Source organism: Stegodyphus dumicola, chromosome 4 (assembly GCF_044657685.1).
Source record: "Stegodyphus dumicola isolate Sdum_Otavi_A_Nest chromosome 4, ASM4465768v1".
In the NCBI taxonomy this organism is placed as follows: Eukaryota; Metazoa; Arthropoda; class Arachnida; order Araneae; family Eresidae; genus Stegodyphus; species Stegodyphus dumicola.
This window is the reverse complement of record NC_140771.1, coordinates 197,032,167-197,049,126: the sequence shown is the minus strand read 5'-3', so window position 1 is coordinate 197,049,126 and position 16,960 is coordinate 197,032,167. Positions and strand designations below refer to the sequence as shown.

The window sequence follows — 16,960 nt, the reverse complement described above, 5'->3', positions numbered from 1 at the left end:
AAAAATTATTTATTTAGTGACTGATCACGTAGAAGTTAGCATAAAGTCTGAGTGCGAAGTCAGTATCACAGCACAACTATTTTCTAATTCCCATCCTATTTTATACATCATATAACAAAGTTGGGAAAATCTCACGCGAGGATACCCTGTCGGGAATAGTTACCTCTACGGATGGGAACTAGTATTCTCAATAGTATTCAGTCTCATGCAGTCAGGCCCTCATTTGCTCACTCTCTATGAGTACCGGTATGGCAATCCCGAGGTACCCTAGCCCTACAAGGGATCACCCTCTTGATAAGACGGACTGGAGCACTAGTGCCAGTCCGTCTATACCATACTGGAGCACTAGTGATACCATACTGGAGCACTAGTGATAACATACTGGAGCACTAGTGATACCATACTGGAGCACTAGTGATAACATACTGGAGCACTAGTGATCTTTCCTCTTTTTCTTTCAAATCTCCTTATCTATTCTTTTTCCGTTTTCTCCACCCTTGAGGTTTTCCTCTTTTGTGGTATCCCCACTGCCCTGTAAGACCTTACATCCCTAACCCCGGTGTTTTCGCTATCCAAATATGTCATGCCGCGAAAACTTATCTACACTGTTGAAATAAACTAAGAGAATTTTCATATTTAATCTACGATCTCCAGAACTGCTAGACAGATTTTTAATAAAATTTGGTGTGAACATAGCTTGATATAATACAAAGAAAATAAACATTTAACAGTTATAACAGACACACATGTTCGTGTGTAACACTTATGGGAGTCTGAAGGTCTGAAACAGCGGTTGCAGAAGACACAAAAGAAATGGGTTAATAAGGGGTATGGTTTAAAACACTCTGTTGCGTAATTTAATTCCATATTTAATACATATCTTTTATAACATTTGGAAACTACTGTAAACCAAAAATCCTAAGAATTTCACGTTTAATTTTTATTTTATTTGGAGTTGAGTTTATAAAATGTATTTTATTTAAAAAATCTGTAATGTTTTCGTGGATAAAATTTTTTAATATTAAAATATTCATCAAATTTTTTGGTTCAGTTAGAAAATTGTGCCCATATAAAGAATTCCATTAAATTTCAAGTATGTAGCAATAGCCACTTTTAAAATATCATGCACGCAAGGTGGAAACGTAACGAAACATTTTGTCACAAAGCGGATTAAATTACAAAAATATTTGTGGCAACACAAACTTTCTGGTTACTAGTTCCCAAAGCAGCTATATTATGTAGTCAGCTGTAAAAAGTTGGAAGTAATTGCTTTTAAAATAAATAAAATATCTCAAATCTTGCAACAGTCACATATTCGAAGATCATAAGGGGTTTAAGGTGTATGAGCCCGCTTATGTCAGAAGACCGACTGTGTACGCTTCTGCAGCAAATGAAATCTTAACCTGACCCTGAGCTGTATCTTGAAGTTTCATTGATTCTTACCGAATATGAAGTGAAATTTTTAGGTGGGATTTTACTTTAAAACCTTACCTTCCTTTCCCATGTACTAAACTTGAGAAAGAAATATTTTAAAGCACTGAACCTTATTCAAAAATTTCTTGCGAACACATCCTGGGTTGCGGATCGTTGCACTATGCCTGCCAACCCTGCCTGACTGTCCTGTCTGCTAACTCTGCCTGTGGGCTGTGGTTGGCTAGGCAGTAAATAACTTATAACTTCCCACCGGCTGGACACAATGGCTTAAAGCACAATATCATGCGAACTATTCAATCAGCGGTGGATAGGAGAGAAATAATGCAAGCAAGTATTTTTTTCAACACAAATGTACCACAAGAAACACAACAAATGTACATTCTATTTCTCCAGATCTGATCTATTGTAACAAATATGGATGGAACATTTATGATGATTACTACTGTGATCATCATCCTGCTACTGGAACTCTACAGAGACATTATACATTTATGTTCCTTTCTCCACTTACTACACTGCAGAAGACGCCGCCCAGATCGGAAAGTGGTTAGTGACTCTGACTACCATACCGAAGGGCCCGGGTTCGAATTCCGGAGTTGGCATGGATGTAATTTTCCGTCACTTCATAGGAAGCAACGGTGACCCAACCATTAGGTGCCTCGATAGTGAAGAGACCACCGCTTTCGGCATTAGTAGTGGTGGTAAATACCTATAAAATGTTACCATTGGAATAATAATAATTTTTAAAAAAATCAAAAGACTGGCTATTAACGGAATGTTTTATATCAAGGCAACATCTAGATATGTGCCACTAGCGAATTGTATAAGGTATTGCTACCATCTATACACGTGAAAATGTTTTTAAAGATAATACGAAGAAGGCAGTAAAGTTTTGCATAGTTTAGATGATAGTTTGTTAAGCTTAATGACGCAAAAGTTAACATCCTAAATTGGAGTGTCTAAGATATATAAAACTTCCAAAAGAATTTAAACGACGTTAAAGGCCTTCAATGAAGGGCTGAATGGGTTTTTGGATGGTAGCAAAGTAAAACATTACTAAACACTTGTAAACATTACACACTTTATCAAAGATTTCTGGATAGCCGCAAACTTTAAGCTGCGGAATGTCTCTGAAAATTCACTTGTATTCCCAGACAGACCTTCCCCCCCCCCTCCTTAAAACGCTTAAACGACGAACAAGTGAAACGATTCCATCTAGGTATTCAGATGAAGCAGAGATATCAGAGAGGATGGGAACTTAATGTGATGGGTGACAACTGGTTTCTATTTAGACATTGTGATATCCAGTAAAGAAAAATAAATGTTTCTCTTTCTTAGAATATTTTCAATACTGTTTTATTGAAAGACATTCTAAAAATGAAAAATATGCAAATGCGGGTACATTTGTATGCTGTAGTTCAGGGTTAGAACTTGTACATTAGCAATTCTGTGGCTTAACGGAGGCTAACATTTCTGTTCGTGAGTACATTAAACGAAGCTTGATCGTTTAATAATATAGAGATTTTTAATCAGCATTGGAGTTAAAAAAAGAGCTTCTCAGTCGCATTATTTTATTATATTCTGTATTACTTTACGGCCTAAATAAAAGTATGATTTGACCAGATATCACAGATCATAAATGGAATTATGTAGTTAGAAATGTATGTCAACAGAATTAGAATATTTCGTCGCTTTTGCCAGAATCCAATTCACTCCACTCGCATTACGTGTTACGAGTATTTTTAGGTCATTTTCCTACTCAAAATAGTCAATTTAATTAAAAAGGCCTATTTTTTTTTTCATGCGATAAAAAAAATGATACTGATTAGTCCCATAAAACATAATGGCATTGCTACAAGGCTTAGAGTACGAAAAACCGACAATTTTCGAGAGGTTATTGCGCTGCGATACGGTTCCAAAACCACTCCAAACCGACAATTCGCTTCATAATGCATAAATGAGGTTAGTCAATTACTTTTATAATATGATCCTGACACAAAATATGCTAACATTTAATTAGATACTATAAAATTTATGTTCTTTAGCTAATTTTATTTTGAAATTTTCTTACACCTTTTATGCTGAGAAAATAACAAATAGGGAAGGAAAGCCTTAATTTATCAAAGTACTTTTAAACATGATGAAAATAAAAATAAATAACTAATACATACAACTGTATAGCTAAATTTAATAGTGTACCATATATCAGTGTAAAACCAAATTAAATACAAATACTTATTGGATAAACATTGGTTAAACGTTTATATAAAGTTCTACAAATAGCTACAACAAATTAAGACAATTCAAATTCAGTTCATGAAAAATTTAATATGAAAAATTACGCTGGATGTTACTAGGGGTGGAGAAATAATTTTTGCACAATTTGAGTTTCGTTAATTCAATAAATTCCACTAACTGTTCAAAAACTCTTTCCTTAATAAAAGCTAAAAATTACAAACCGAAAGCTTCCATGGGAAACCAAGACAACAGGCAGCTATGTAATTAAGACATAAAATTTACAACGTGAAGAAATTTCAATCGCCTGGAAACTATTATTACCAAAGAAATAATATGCTAAAAACTAGGGTTTCCAAAGAGATCGGCATTGATCCCCTAAGGTTCGATGAAATTTTAAAGGATGTTAATGATGATGGGATTGCTGACTTGCTGATCAAGGGATCAACGGCATCGGCATTGACTCCCCCTGGGGTAGATGAAGTTTCAAAGGATGTCAATGATGATCGAGGGATCGATTGGGAGTCGATAGCCGAACATGTACCATTAATAGATCGGCATAATCAAGATCCCATTGATTACAAAACTTTATAAATAAGCTGATAATTAATTGTTTATGGATACAAAGCTACATCATGGCGATAATATTTGTTGCCACCAAATATTATCGCCATGTATTTATTATATTTAAAGAAATTAAATAATGAAGAATTTGCATGAATGTGTGCATCTTTTTCGCATTGTGAAAAAACAGCGGTACTTAGAGCCATCAAATTTTGAATAATTTCTCTAATACAGACACCCGAAAACTAATTTTGAATTTCGAATATGTTTTATAGCATATTTCATATTTTGTAAAACTTTAACGAATTTTTGATTAACAAACTGAATGATTTCCAAGCGAGCACTGTATGGGAAAAAAAAAAAAAAAAAAAACATTTTATCCCCAGCACGTGAGACTGTAATTCGGAAATTCTTAAGATATGCTGTTTTAAAATATTTTATTGTGTATTTCAAATTTGGCAAAACTGCAACGAATTTTTGATTAACAAACTCAACGATTTCAAAGCGAGACATCGCAACACTTGTTTTACAACGACTTGTACGTCAGATCACGTGACTAGGGTGACGAGGGATAATTTCCATAGTCAGTAAATTTAGTTTGGTAGTTGACAGCTAATGGCGCTACGGTATTTTAAAATTTCTGGTTAAGATTAAGTTATTTAATAGTTAATTCAACAAACTGTAATTTTCTGAAATAAATACATCTAAAATTTAATACTTGGCTGTAAATGCGTTTGAATTCTTAAGTAGAACAAAGAGATATTTCTTGCAGGCACCAAATTAGACTTCAGCCAGAAAATAAATATAAATCTGATTTTTTTTCCTTTGTGTTATTAATTTAGGCTTCAGACTAACTAGCGATAAATATAAATCTGATTTTTTTTTTCCTTTATATTATTATTATTGTTGTTTATGTATGTTTCGATAAATACTCAGTATGTAAAATTTTAAATTTATTTTATTTTACTTATTTTTGCTTTGTTAAAAATGTTTCTAATTTTGTTAAAAAAAATTTCTGTCCCCATCAGCTGTTTTAAGATCGAGCATTGTGCCTGCATGCAATTTGAAATTGAAACCACTGATGCATATTCTAGAGAAAAATGAGAGGGGGATTGATGAAGAAAACCATGCTTTAAAAGAAATCCGTGTAAGATAAAGGCAGGGAATTCTTATTAAACTAATAAACGGTTGATAATGTTCTCTGTTATAATAGCTTAAAGATAACAGCTTTAGTTAATTATTAGTGTATAATAAAGCACAATTTTAAGCATTCGCGTCGAATTCCTTTAAGTGTACTTGACTGGTAGAATTTTGTAGCAATTGTTTCCTCTTAACAAATAGAGCCCACCAGCGGCAGAGCGGTAAAGTCGCTGAACATTGGTAGTTCGGTCCGAGGTTCGAATCCCGCGAACGGGCTGGCTGCATGGGTGTTTTCGTGGTTTTCCCCATGTGTAACGTGTGTACATGCCAGTTTCCCTTAGAAAGTCCTCCACGAAGGCATCCCTCCCCTTAGGCAGATAGCCCTAGAGGCTTTGCCGTAATTAAATAACCTAACTTAACCTCTTAACAAATAAAGGGTACACTTTATTGAATACACAGCAATACATTTACGTTTATAACATTACCACTACACTTTGTTGCTGACCGTTCATTGAATTACATTAAATTTAGCCCGTTCAAACGGCATGAATTAAATGGAAAAAAAGTAAACACTGACACATATTAAAAAAAATTAATTAAAAAAAATTGAAATTGACCAACGAACAATAATTCAGTCTAGCATTCGATTTTTTATAAACAAACTAAATTAAGCAATATTAATTGGCAAAACGATTTATGCGTTCTCTACTAACCGCATTTCACCATAAAAAAATAGGTAAAGAACTGAACACTTAAATATACAAACAGGAGGGGGGGGGCAGATATAGGTAGAGGTAAAGTATAAGAGATATAGGTAAAGTAAACGCAATAAGATGTCTAAATATCAGCAGTAGGTTAAACCATCATCTACCTGAAATTTAATGGTGCGCAGAACGATTCTCTTCCCTCCTCCCCCACGCACTTTCAGATAAAATGGGTAAAGGGGAGGATGGAACTCGGGACGAAGATTGAGAAAGAACGATGGGAGGGAGGAGATGATGCCAAAAAAAAAAAAGTTCGATCTTTTTTTTTGCGTATTTTTTTATTATTATTACTGCCCACGTATTTCTCCGAACACCAATCAGGAGACTCATTCGGAGGCCTTTGTTCCCCTTGCCTTGACCTTGACATTGGACTTTCGTTTCGTGAGTTGCACAGCAGACTGCGGGAGGGGATAAACGTGAAGTATACGCTCTATGGCCATTCACCTTCCCGCGTCAGAACGTCGCTGTGGCGGCCGCACTGCATACGTCGTGCCCACTTCGGATTCGGGGATGAAGAAGAAACAAGAGATCTTGAATAGCCACATATGAACCTCAGCTTATCTTATTTCACAGCTTCTTTAAGCTTTTATCTGCTTGCGACCCCTTCACCTGAGTAAAAATGTAATGATGGCAAATTTCAAAGCACTGATTAAAAAGTGAAAATTATTATGTAAAAACAAATTGCGAACAAAAAAGGTTAAATAAATAAATAGTACGTGCTCTTGAATTAATTTCAGTGTACATGCATCAGATAAGTATGCGATATTATAACAGAATTTCGAATTGAATACTTTTTAGAGACGAAACTTACGAAAGGTTAGGATGAATACGTTCAATTTAAGAAGAATTTTTGTTTATGACGCGAAAAATTATCTTCCTTACATTTATTTATTTCTCGACTAACGGAAGTAAGAGCTTGAACAACTTCTATACAAAATTAAATGTGAAATAATTTTCACTACCAGTTTTCTACACCATTCTTTATGAAATTTGTATTTTAAATTAATTTTAGAAATTTGAGCTTTAGTTTTGACCAGAATTTTCGATGATTCACATTTTCATAAAAATTTCTGCTGCTGAAACTAAAGATATTATCAAATACAAAATTTTACTGACTTTGATTTTTAACTTTCAAGCGAGCTCATAGGTATAATTCTTCATCAGAGAAATATATTATCAAATGATAAAGATATTATCAAATACAAAATTTTACTGACTTTGATTTTTCACTTTCAAGCGAGCTCATAGGTATAATTCTTCATCAGATCTCTATTTGTCATCGCGATAATTTTTCGTTTCATATTTCTAACATACAAAACAGGTATCCAGTTTAAATGTGAGATTCTTGATTTGAATTTTATTAACTTTTTATTAACACTAGATTATTAACATTTTTTAACATCAAAATTATTTTCATCACTAAGCCTCGCAGCATTAAACTTTATATACATAAGTACATTACATCTTGTATTTTAGCGAAAATTTGCGAAATCTCGTTACTAGAATTCTTGATTAATCGAAATTATTTTCAGCTTCTTTCAATATCGGCTTACGAAATTTGGTTTTATATAGATGAAAATTCCGGCTTGATTTTTGATCATTGTAAGAAAATATATTTATTTATACAAGATACAATTTAAACTGGAAATTTGAACACTATAAATAAAAATAATTTTTTTAATAAAAGAAATTCAACTTTCAATAAAAAAATTTAAAAAAATCTTTCTTATAAATAAAACCTGAAGCTTTAATTTAATAAAACAGATAAATCTATAATTAATTTTTTATTGATTTAAGTGCTAGAAGGCCAGAAAACGGAAAAATAAAATACTCTTCCCCCCCACACACACCCCTATTGTCTCGAATTCTAGAATACTTGCAGCTATACATGATTGTATTGTAGTAGTACTACTGCCAATCTTTTTCGGCCGATAATGCAATGTCAATGCACCGGCTATAGAACAAACCGCCAGCGTGCGACACTTTCTCACGTCGACGCTCTCATCGTCACGTGATTACCATACCGTAAAATTTCCTGTCGAAAAGCTTCTGGGCGACTGCGCACACACAAATGCAAACTCTCCTTTCGATATTGACAGCTGGACGAGCGCTATCGCACTGCAAATAATTGCGTCTTTCACGCACACTGCACATACCTTACGCAGGAAAGTCTTTCTAGCAACGTTTACATGCTTAATTTTGGATATACAATTTCTTAAACTACAATCGAAAGGGATAAGATGCTCCTTCAAGAGATGTTTCAGGAAATTTGAAGGCGATCTGAGAATCATGCAACTCACTAGTAAAGATTCTTAGCCAAATTATTAAACCGCAGATGCTAGAAATATAAAATATAAACACTTAGATCTGCTTTTTCGTTTGAGGAAATTTTGTTTCAAAAATTGATTATCTCGTAAAGACAGCAGCTGCCTCTTTTTCACATTTAGAATTGACGATATTTTTGGCAAGATTAAAAAACAGAGAAGCTAATCTGAAACAATCAAAAAAGAATCTCTCCTCTTTTTAAATATAAGGATAAACACTGAAGATCACCTTGGGGATTATGACAATTTTAGATTGTAATCTAACGCGCTGCAAAAAAAAAAAAAAAAAAAAAAAAAAAAAAAAAAAAAATTTACAGTTCAAATTATTTTAAAAATATTTAAATCATAAAAATTTAAAGAAAAATAATGCAACCAATTTAACTCTTGAAACTATTTTAATCTACACTAATGACAGGACTACTAAATGTAGGACTAATCTCCAAAAATTCAAGATCAAGAACATAAAATCTTATATTTAAAATTAGCAATTCAGAATGACAAATGGCAGGAAGGAAAATAAGCTACGAAATTATTTCATTTAAAATTAGCGTCAAATGGAAATTTCTATAATGTTTAATAAAAAAATAATCATTTAGAATATATAATCGCGTATTTATTTAACATTCTCCTTCCTCAAATAAAATTTCCCATGAAACTCTTAAGTCTCACCAGCGGCCAAGCGGTAAAGACGCTGAACACTGGTAGTTCGGTCCGAGGTTCGAATCCCGCGAGCTGGCTGCATGGGCGTTTTTGTGGTTTTCCCCACGTGTAACGTGTATACGAGCCAGTTTTCCTTAGAAAATCCTCCACGAAGGTATTCCTTCCTTTAGGCAGATAGCCCTCGTGTGCTTTGCCATAACTGAATAATCCAATCCAATCCATCAAACTCTTAACCCCTGATTTCATTCAAATGGTAAAAAGAATGCTGCAGTCATATTAAGTCACTTACATTTTTCAAAGTTTTTATTTATTTTTTTCCCCGAATAAAAAACAGAAAAATAACCACAAACCATAATACGAAGAACTTAAGGAATAGAAAGGAAATAAAACCTCTACAAAATTAATCAATTGGGAAAAAAAAAAAAAAAAAAAAAAAAAAAAGGGTCAAAAACATTGTGATAAATCAAATACTGGCAGTTATTTCTGATTATCAAAAAGGCAAAAAGTACCGACAGTATTTGCGGACGGTGAGTTGGAGCGGGGGAGGAACTACAGCGAAAAGTGATAATACCGCAGCAGCACGAGGGAATTAAATAGGTAAACGAGCTTCAGAACTCAATTACCTTATAATAACTATTTTATGACAGCAAGCTGAATTTTACACAGTTTCATCAAAATAATTATATACGCAGCTTTTGATTCTATTATTCAAAACACTTTAAAAAAATCGTTTATAATAATATAGGATTTAAGACAGCTGGAGCCTTAATGTAAATACTTTTAAACGTTCTCACAAAATCATGCTGTATAAGAAATGGGTACAGCTATCAGGTATTTCGGGATAAGAAACATGAAAAATCAGCAGCGCTCTCGCTGGGATTTGAACTCCGGATTTCCCGACTGACAGCCGGACATGCTTTCAATTAATTACAACACGAAGGCATACAGAATGGAGGCATAAAAGTTGCTTACATTCTTTTGCACTATAATGGGGGGAGGGCAATCAGTAATCTTATTTAAAATATACCGTCAGCAGTAACTGTATGTTTCACAGGTTAGTGTTCCTCCCTTAGAGACATGCAAATTGGTTCTACATAGTACATGACATGGCTGCCATTTGATTCATATTCATTGCCTGCACAACCGGTACGTTTCACGTCTTTTTTTTTAAATATTATTATTATTATTATTAGTTATTAGTACATATCAGTTTAAACAAATATGTTATTGGCAAAGATTCTCCAACTATAAAAAAGACTCTTTTATGCCTTCTATTTTGTTTTCGGTTTGATCCAGGTTTCTGAACATTTCTTCGACGTACATTGATCTCTCCATTGAAACGGCGGATTCATTAAGGGCATTAAAGTTCCTACCTAACCAATTACTGATGGGTTTTGGCCCTGAAGGCCTCTCAAGGAACAAAAGTCTCATTACCTCAAGTAAGCAGTAAAATAAATACAATTTTTTTTCCTACTAAATTCACTCTATTAGCTAGAGCAGAAAAAATGATAAGTAGACTATTGCCTAACAACATAAATATTTAATTTAAAAGACAACAGCAGCTTAACATACATATGTAAGAGTCTTCATGCAAATTTCTTAAAATCTAATGCGTTTGGTTCAAATGCATCAAACAGAGAACTAAAGTTAACTAACAAAATTTCCCCATCCCCAACAGTTATATTTGTGCAATGTTTTATTAAACCAAGAATCGTTAACATTTTTATTACAAATGTGAATACACTTATATATATATATAACTCTAAAGCAATAGGCTGCATACTTGAAAAAGGCGACTTTTTGGAGGATGAGAAACGCATTATGGAGATGTTGAGACTTTTCTGGAAAACAAATGGGATATTAAGAAGGCTTCTGAAAAATAGTTCTGTCTTTTATATGCATAGGCCTAGTATTTTAAAAAAAATGGACTAAGATAATTAAATTTACCTCTCAATGTTATATTCTCTCCTTGTTATTTACCTCTCAATTCTGTAACATTAAAAGGGGTATCAGAAACCCATATACCGACAATGTTAAATTGGCCATTTTCGATGTATCTTTTCTCAAAATCTGCTGTAGATACAAGCTTGAAATTTTTTCTGTAATTAAAGTAAACCTACCTGATTACACTGAAATGAGCTTTTGAAACATTTTGAATTTTAGAGTAAATTACAGAATATTTTGTTAGGCAGAGTAAAATTTAGCACTTTTCTCAGACAAAAAAATTTTTTAAAAATTTATTTCTAAGTTTCTTACAAAAAGCTCATTTCCGTAAATATTAGGGAACCTGATAAATAAGCCATAAAAAGTTTAGATACCTGTGAGCAGTAGTTCCTGAGAAAAGGTACATCGAATATAAAAAAAATCACGTTTGGAGAAAAACGCGTTTTTATGTAAAAATCCTCATTGATCAAAGCAGTAGATGACAAATTAAAACTAGATTTTTTTACAGTTCTAATTTTCATAGAGATTAAAGAATGGTATTTTTAGAGATAAAAGTGTAGAGAATTTGAAAATGCAAAAATCAGAAATCACAATTTTTTGAAGATTTTGGGGTTCCAACACCCCTTAAAAAAAGTTCCCCGGTATATGGTTATTAGAACATTTGATTACATTTATTGCACAATGTTCTCAATGTATCAAACTCATCCATGAGAAGCTGCCTTAATGCAAGTTTTTCTTTCATTCTTATAAGATAATTTCAAAATGCAGAATCGTCTTTCTGAGATGTTCTCTTCCGTTTTGGTTAATATGGCACTTAGTCATAGACAAATATTATCTAATTCATTATTAAAACCTCTTACATATCACTTCATTTGCATGTTATTTATGGCGAAAAACAGCCCTACGATAAAATGATTTTTAAATAGTGTCATATTCATAAAAAAATTTCACAACTCTTCTGATGAAGGACGTTTCAGAAACAATACATTACAGCATTATATCCCTACTGGTTTTGTTCCTGAAAAACTTCTATATACAGGATATTCATCTCAGGAAGCGAATCGAGCGCTTCAAGAAGCAAAAATCCATCCTTCCAATTAAGATTTACAGACAGCCAAAGCAGGAAATAGCGAACTCATGGCGACGAGAAGAATCATAAAGGAGTCAAACAAACCTGTCGAGACAAATCAGAACGCACAACCTATTCTAAATTCTACTCACAGGCACGAACTAATATTAACGTTTGAAGTAACAGAAGAAAAAGCCACAAACATACTATTTCATGCAAATGAACGCATCATATGACTTGAAGCCTAGAGCAAGGAGCTTCTAAAGAGTCAGTAAAACAGATAACAGCGCCAGTAAGGCGCCAGCCGTGACGGGAAACCGTTTACAGAAATACAGAGTGATTTTCAAAATGTCGAATGAAAGCAGGGATGTGACACAATATCATTTAGAATTCTAATAATGCAATATGTTTTCGATAGCTGTAAAGAGGAAGGCAAAATTTTGATTTTTGAGACTTTGTCAAAATGCAGGATTTCGCAATATTTTGAATTCTAATTTTTATGATAAATAACGCTTTATATATATATATATATATATAATATTTTTGGTATACTAAGCGATGAAGGCTTATTTCTTGAATGATTATTTTATAATTATTGTTTAAACTGTAAACAAATATGGAACTCTTCCTCAGCGCCGGCTTATGGTGGTAGGGAAGGCAGCTGCCGTAGCTTTGGGCCCGCGTTCGAATCCTGTATTTTAGCGGCAAGGAGGTACTTAACAATACTTTCAATCAAGTTAAAAGTCCTCATGAGAGGATGGTGGGGATAAAGAGAGGTGTAAGTTCCATGGATCCATCTCAATGAGAATCTCCTTCAAAACTAGGGTAGATCTCTGCAAATTCATACTGCTGTCTTAAGGATACTGAAAATGCAACCCTTGCCTCATGGTTACGTTAAATTTCGCAAACATGATCTGGCTGTAGATTAAAAGAACAGCAGGATTACAAACAACAACTTACCTCCTTCCCTCTCTAGATAACTGCTCAACTACATGACTAGTTCAATTTTAAGAAGCTGAAATGAAGTTCTCCCACCATCTCTTAAGAAGTGTTTCACAATAAAAACCGATAAATAGTTCATTGTAGTAAGATAACCAATACGTTGGTTTTTAATAAGAATAGTCCCCAATTTAAATGTGTTCATGCCCCACCGTACTTCAGTAAAATTAACGAAATGTTTCTATTTTAGATAATAACGTAATCGTAACTGTAAGGGATCAAATTTAAAACGAATTAAATAGCATTTATTTTTGATAATACACATGTTGAGATGTTCAGAAACCATATGCTTTGAAACTTGCACCAATTCCAATTAAAATATTTATTCTCTATTTTATATCAAACTGTGATAAATGATTTATTGTAACATAAGTGATAGCCGATATTTTAAGCAAATTCACTACTAAAACTCTTTAAAATATCATACAGTAAATAAATGAATAAGATCACGCAAAAGAACACGAATGCAAATTTTGGAGAAATACGAAGGGAGGGCAAAATTTAAAGTCACAATACAGCTACAGAAAAACAGGGAGAAATATTTTAAGAAGAGAAACAGCTATCTTAAATCTTGAGCTTATCAACAGTATTTTCTCCTTATAACTTGCAAAGAAATCATACTGTAATTAAAATACACATGAATTTAAATCCTTTTAAAATTAAAATTTTTTTAAAAAGTTAAAGAATTTGAAAAGTTTGAACATGCTGAATAAGCAAAAGTACTCTCATCCAGAGCTATAAGATTTTTAGGTCGGCCACCTTCTTTGCAAAATACTTTTTTTGGGGGGGGGGGTGGAGAGAAATGAATATTTCCTTCCACAGTCTTTGCCGCAAACTAATCATTGAGTTTCTTCAAAATATCCGGTCAGTGAACTAAGTCTTATTTGCTTGACAGCCTACAAATAACTAACGATCTTATTTTGTTCGACAACCTAGAAATATTTCATGTATAAGAAACTGATGAAATCTCTGCCAAAAAAATGAAATACATCTTTTTAAACATAAAAAGTACAATTAAATCGAATAAGCATTCATTTGATGATATTTTGGAGGTACAAGGATAATCTATTCTATCCACATTCCCCAGTATTTTACATCAGTACTAAAATTCATGGGACTGAAATGTCTCGAAGTTATTACCGAACAAACTTCAAAAAATTTTGTAAGGCTGCAGCATAAAGTTAGGGAAAATATTTATCGCATAGATATATAACACGGCCAGTTACGTTTATCAAGCAAAATAAAGCTTCCTCGTGAAAGGGTCTGTCCAAGGAAATCTGCAAAAAAATTTCTAATGGCTACTACCTCTAAAAGTGACCACAGTATAAATAAAGAATATAAATTTAAATAACGGTAATCAGCATGAAACGAAAATCACGTTCTCTTAGTCAACTACTTTCACAGGACACCAAAATTGTCTGAAACTGTGTGTGGTCATCCTGAGGTTTCAATACATTTTCTTGCGATAAGTTTGATATACGTACAGTATTAACATAGTTTCAACAGAGTGAACATAGAAAAATGTTTCAAAAGAAGAAATGACTTTGGTGTAATAATCTAATTCAATTATTTGCAACTTTAGTAGGCGCAAGATAACCACCTTTTACTCACATTCGCTTCAGATAACCAGACTTATTACGGAAACAAACTAATAATATCTGAAACAAATCAAGCAATGAAAATAGCAAGCAACAAGTATATTTTGGATTAACATTATATATGCATTTGGGATTCAGTCAGCGTTCTTTCATCTAGGCATTTGTTTATGGCAGATCGTAGTAACAGACTTTCTTCACTGTTTTACTACCGGAACAATATACAGTATCGAATTCAAAATTCTGGATGCAAATTAATAATGAAAGGCCACATACTGTTTTAAAACTCTTGACAATTTGCCTACTCGAACACATACATATCTCCTCACTCGTCATCAACCAATGTTGAAGTGGCGCAGCATGTTTTTCACAAATTACTGTATTTATTCACCTGTTTACTAACATGAAAATCACTACTCCGACTATGGTTTTGACATTATTTGTGAACAACATGCGGCGGAATGTGAGAGAATAATGATATGCAACTGGGAAATGGCTATTTCCAGCAAGATGAAGTTGATGGAACACATTTTTACAGCTGATGCTCAGAATAGAGAACTTTTTTACGACTGCATATTTTGAACATTAAGGCCGTCGATGTCATGCGATTTGACTTGCCTAGATGCCTTTTTTTAAGATTATATTGTAGAGAGATAAGGTTATTTCGAAGCAGGAGAGATGAAAAATGAGCAATGCCCTCGCCAGGACTCGAACCACGGGCCTCTCGCATACGGGCCAGTGTGCTGACCACTACACCACGAAGGCATGCTCAGAAGCCGAGAGAATACCTTATATACGCCCCAAATCCTGGTGGTGGGGTTACAGCCGAAAACATCGCGGCAAAAACATCGCGGACGAAAACGTTGCGGAGAAAACAACGCAAGGCGAAAACGTCGTGCTACAAAACATCGTGGGAGAAAACATCGCAAAGAGAAAACATCGCAGTTCTAAAACATCGTGGTACAAAACATCGTCGTCGAAAATAAAGCGGTTCAAAAACTTCGCAGTTTAAAAACATCGCCGTCGAAAATATTGTGGTAAAAAATAAAGTATCTACAAATCATCGCATGACAATAACATCGCAGACATGCTTTTTTCAGGCTTTAATAACTGTAAATGGATATTCCCATAATGATTTGTGAGCGCAAGTGATGTAAGGAAGGATAATTTTTTCTTTCACATTTTTTTATTAACTAATAAATTTTTGCTGAAAAAATAAGAAGGAAACTTAAGCATAGAAAATTAAATGCAACTTAATAGATTATAATTTTTATGAAAAATTACCTGTAAAATCTTTATAAAAATTATTTATTAATGGTCTTTGTTAGTTAACTATGTCGATTTAAAATTAAGTGCTATAAGTTGCATTAATTTTCTATGCTTAAGTTTTCTTCTTATTTTCTCAGCAAAAATTTAATATTTAATAAAAAATATGAAAGTAAAAATTATCCTTCTTTACATCTTGCGCTCACAAATAATTATGGGAATATCCATTTACAGTTATTAAAGCCTGAAAAAAGCATGTCTGCGATGTTATCGTCATGCGATGATTTGTAGATACTTTATTTTTTACCACGATATTTTCGACGACGATGTTTTTAAACTGCGAAGTTTTTGAACCGCTTTATTTTCGACGACGATGTTTTGTACCACGATGTTTTAGAACTGCGATGTTTTCTCTTTGCGATGTGTTCTCCCACGATGTTTTGTAGCACGACGTTTTCGCCTTGCGTTGTTTTCTCCGCGACGTTTTCGTCCGCGATGTTTTTGCCGCGATGTTATCGGCGGACACCGGTGGTGGAGAATCATCATCTACCACCTTTTTTTTAGTTCGGGCGCCACTATAGAGACATTAGGTATTTTTTGGAAAAAAAATGAGCAACGCCCTCGCCGAGACTCAGACCACGGATCTCTCGAACACGCGCCAAGCGTGCTGACCATTACATCACGAAGGCATGCTAATAAGGCGGGAGAAATACCTTATAATATAAAGAAAAATAATTCTTCAAGAGCCACTAATTATAGGCTACTTTTAGAAGAACTCTGCCGAAAAGATCAGAAATATTGATGGGGAAACACTAAGCCAACTTTCCAAAAACATTCGCCACAACAGTTAAAATGTTTTCGCAGAGAAAGCATATCATATCCAGCACATAATATGATGATGCATATGCACCTTACAAAAGACAAGTTTCCAGAAATTCACGATAATTTCCTGTCATGCATTTCTGA

The 16,960-nt window shown here is 33.7% G+C and overlaps 1 protein-coding gene across 6 annotated transcripts in view; it reads right to left on the bottom strand.

Moving 5' to 3' along the window:
• The window catches only part of LOC118190303 (nucleoside diphosphate kinase 5-like), a 599,363-nt gene that overhangs the window by 223,238 nt on the left and 359,165 nt on the right, over positions 1-16,960 (bottom strand). For 3 of the 6 annotated variants that reach the window (XR_015040849.1, XR_015040851.1, XR_015040852.1), the window contains one exon: positions 3,730-6,746. The exons of the other annotated variants lie outside the window; for them this stretch is intronic. The gene's annotated coding sequence lies outside the window, so the exon portion shown is untranslated. Of the gene's footprint in view, positions 1-3,729; positions 6,747-16,960 lie in introns of those variants that run through there. 6 annotated transcript variants of the gene reach the window in all.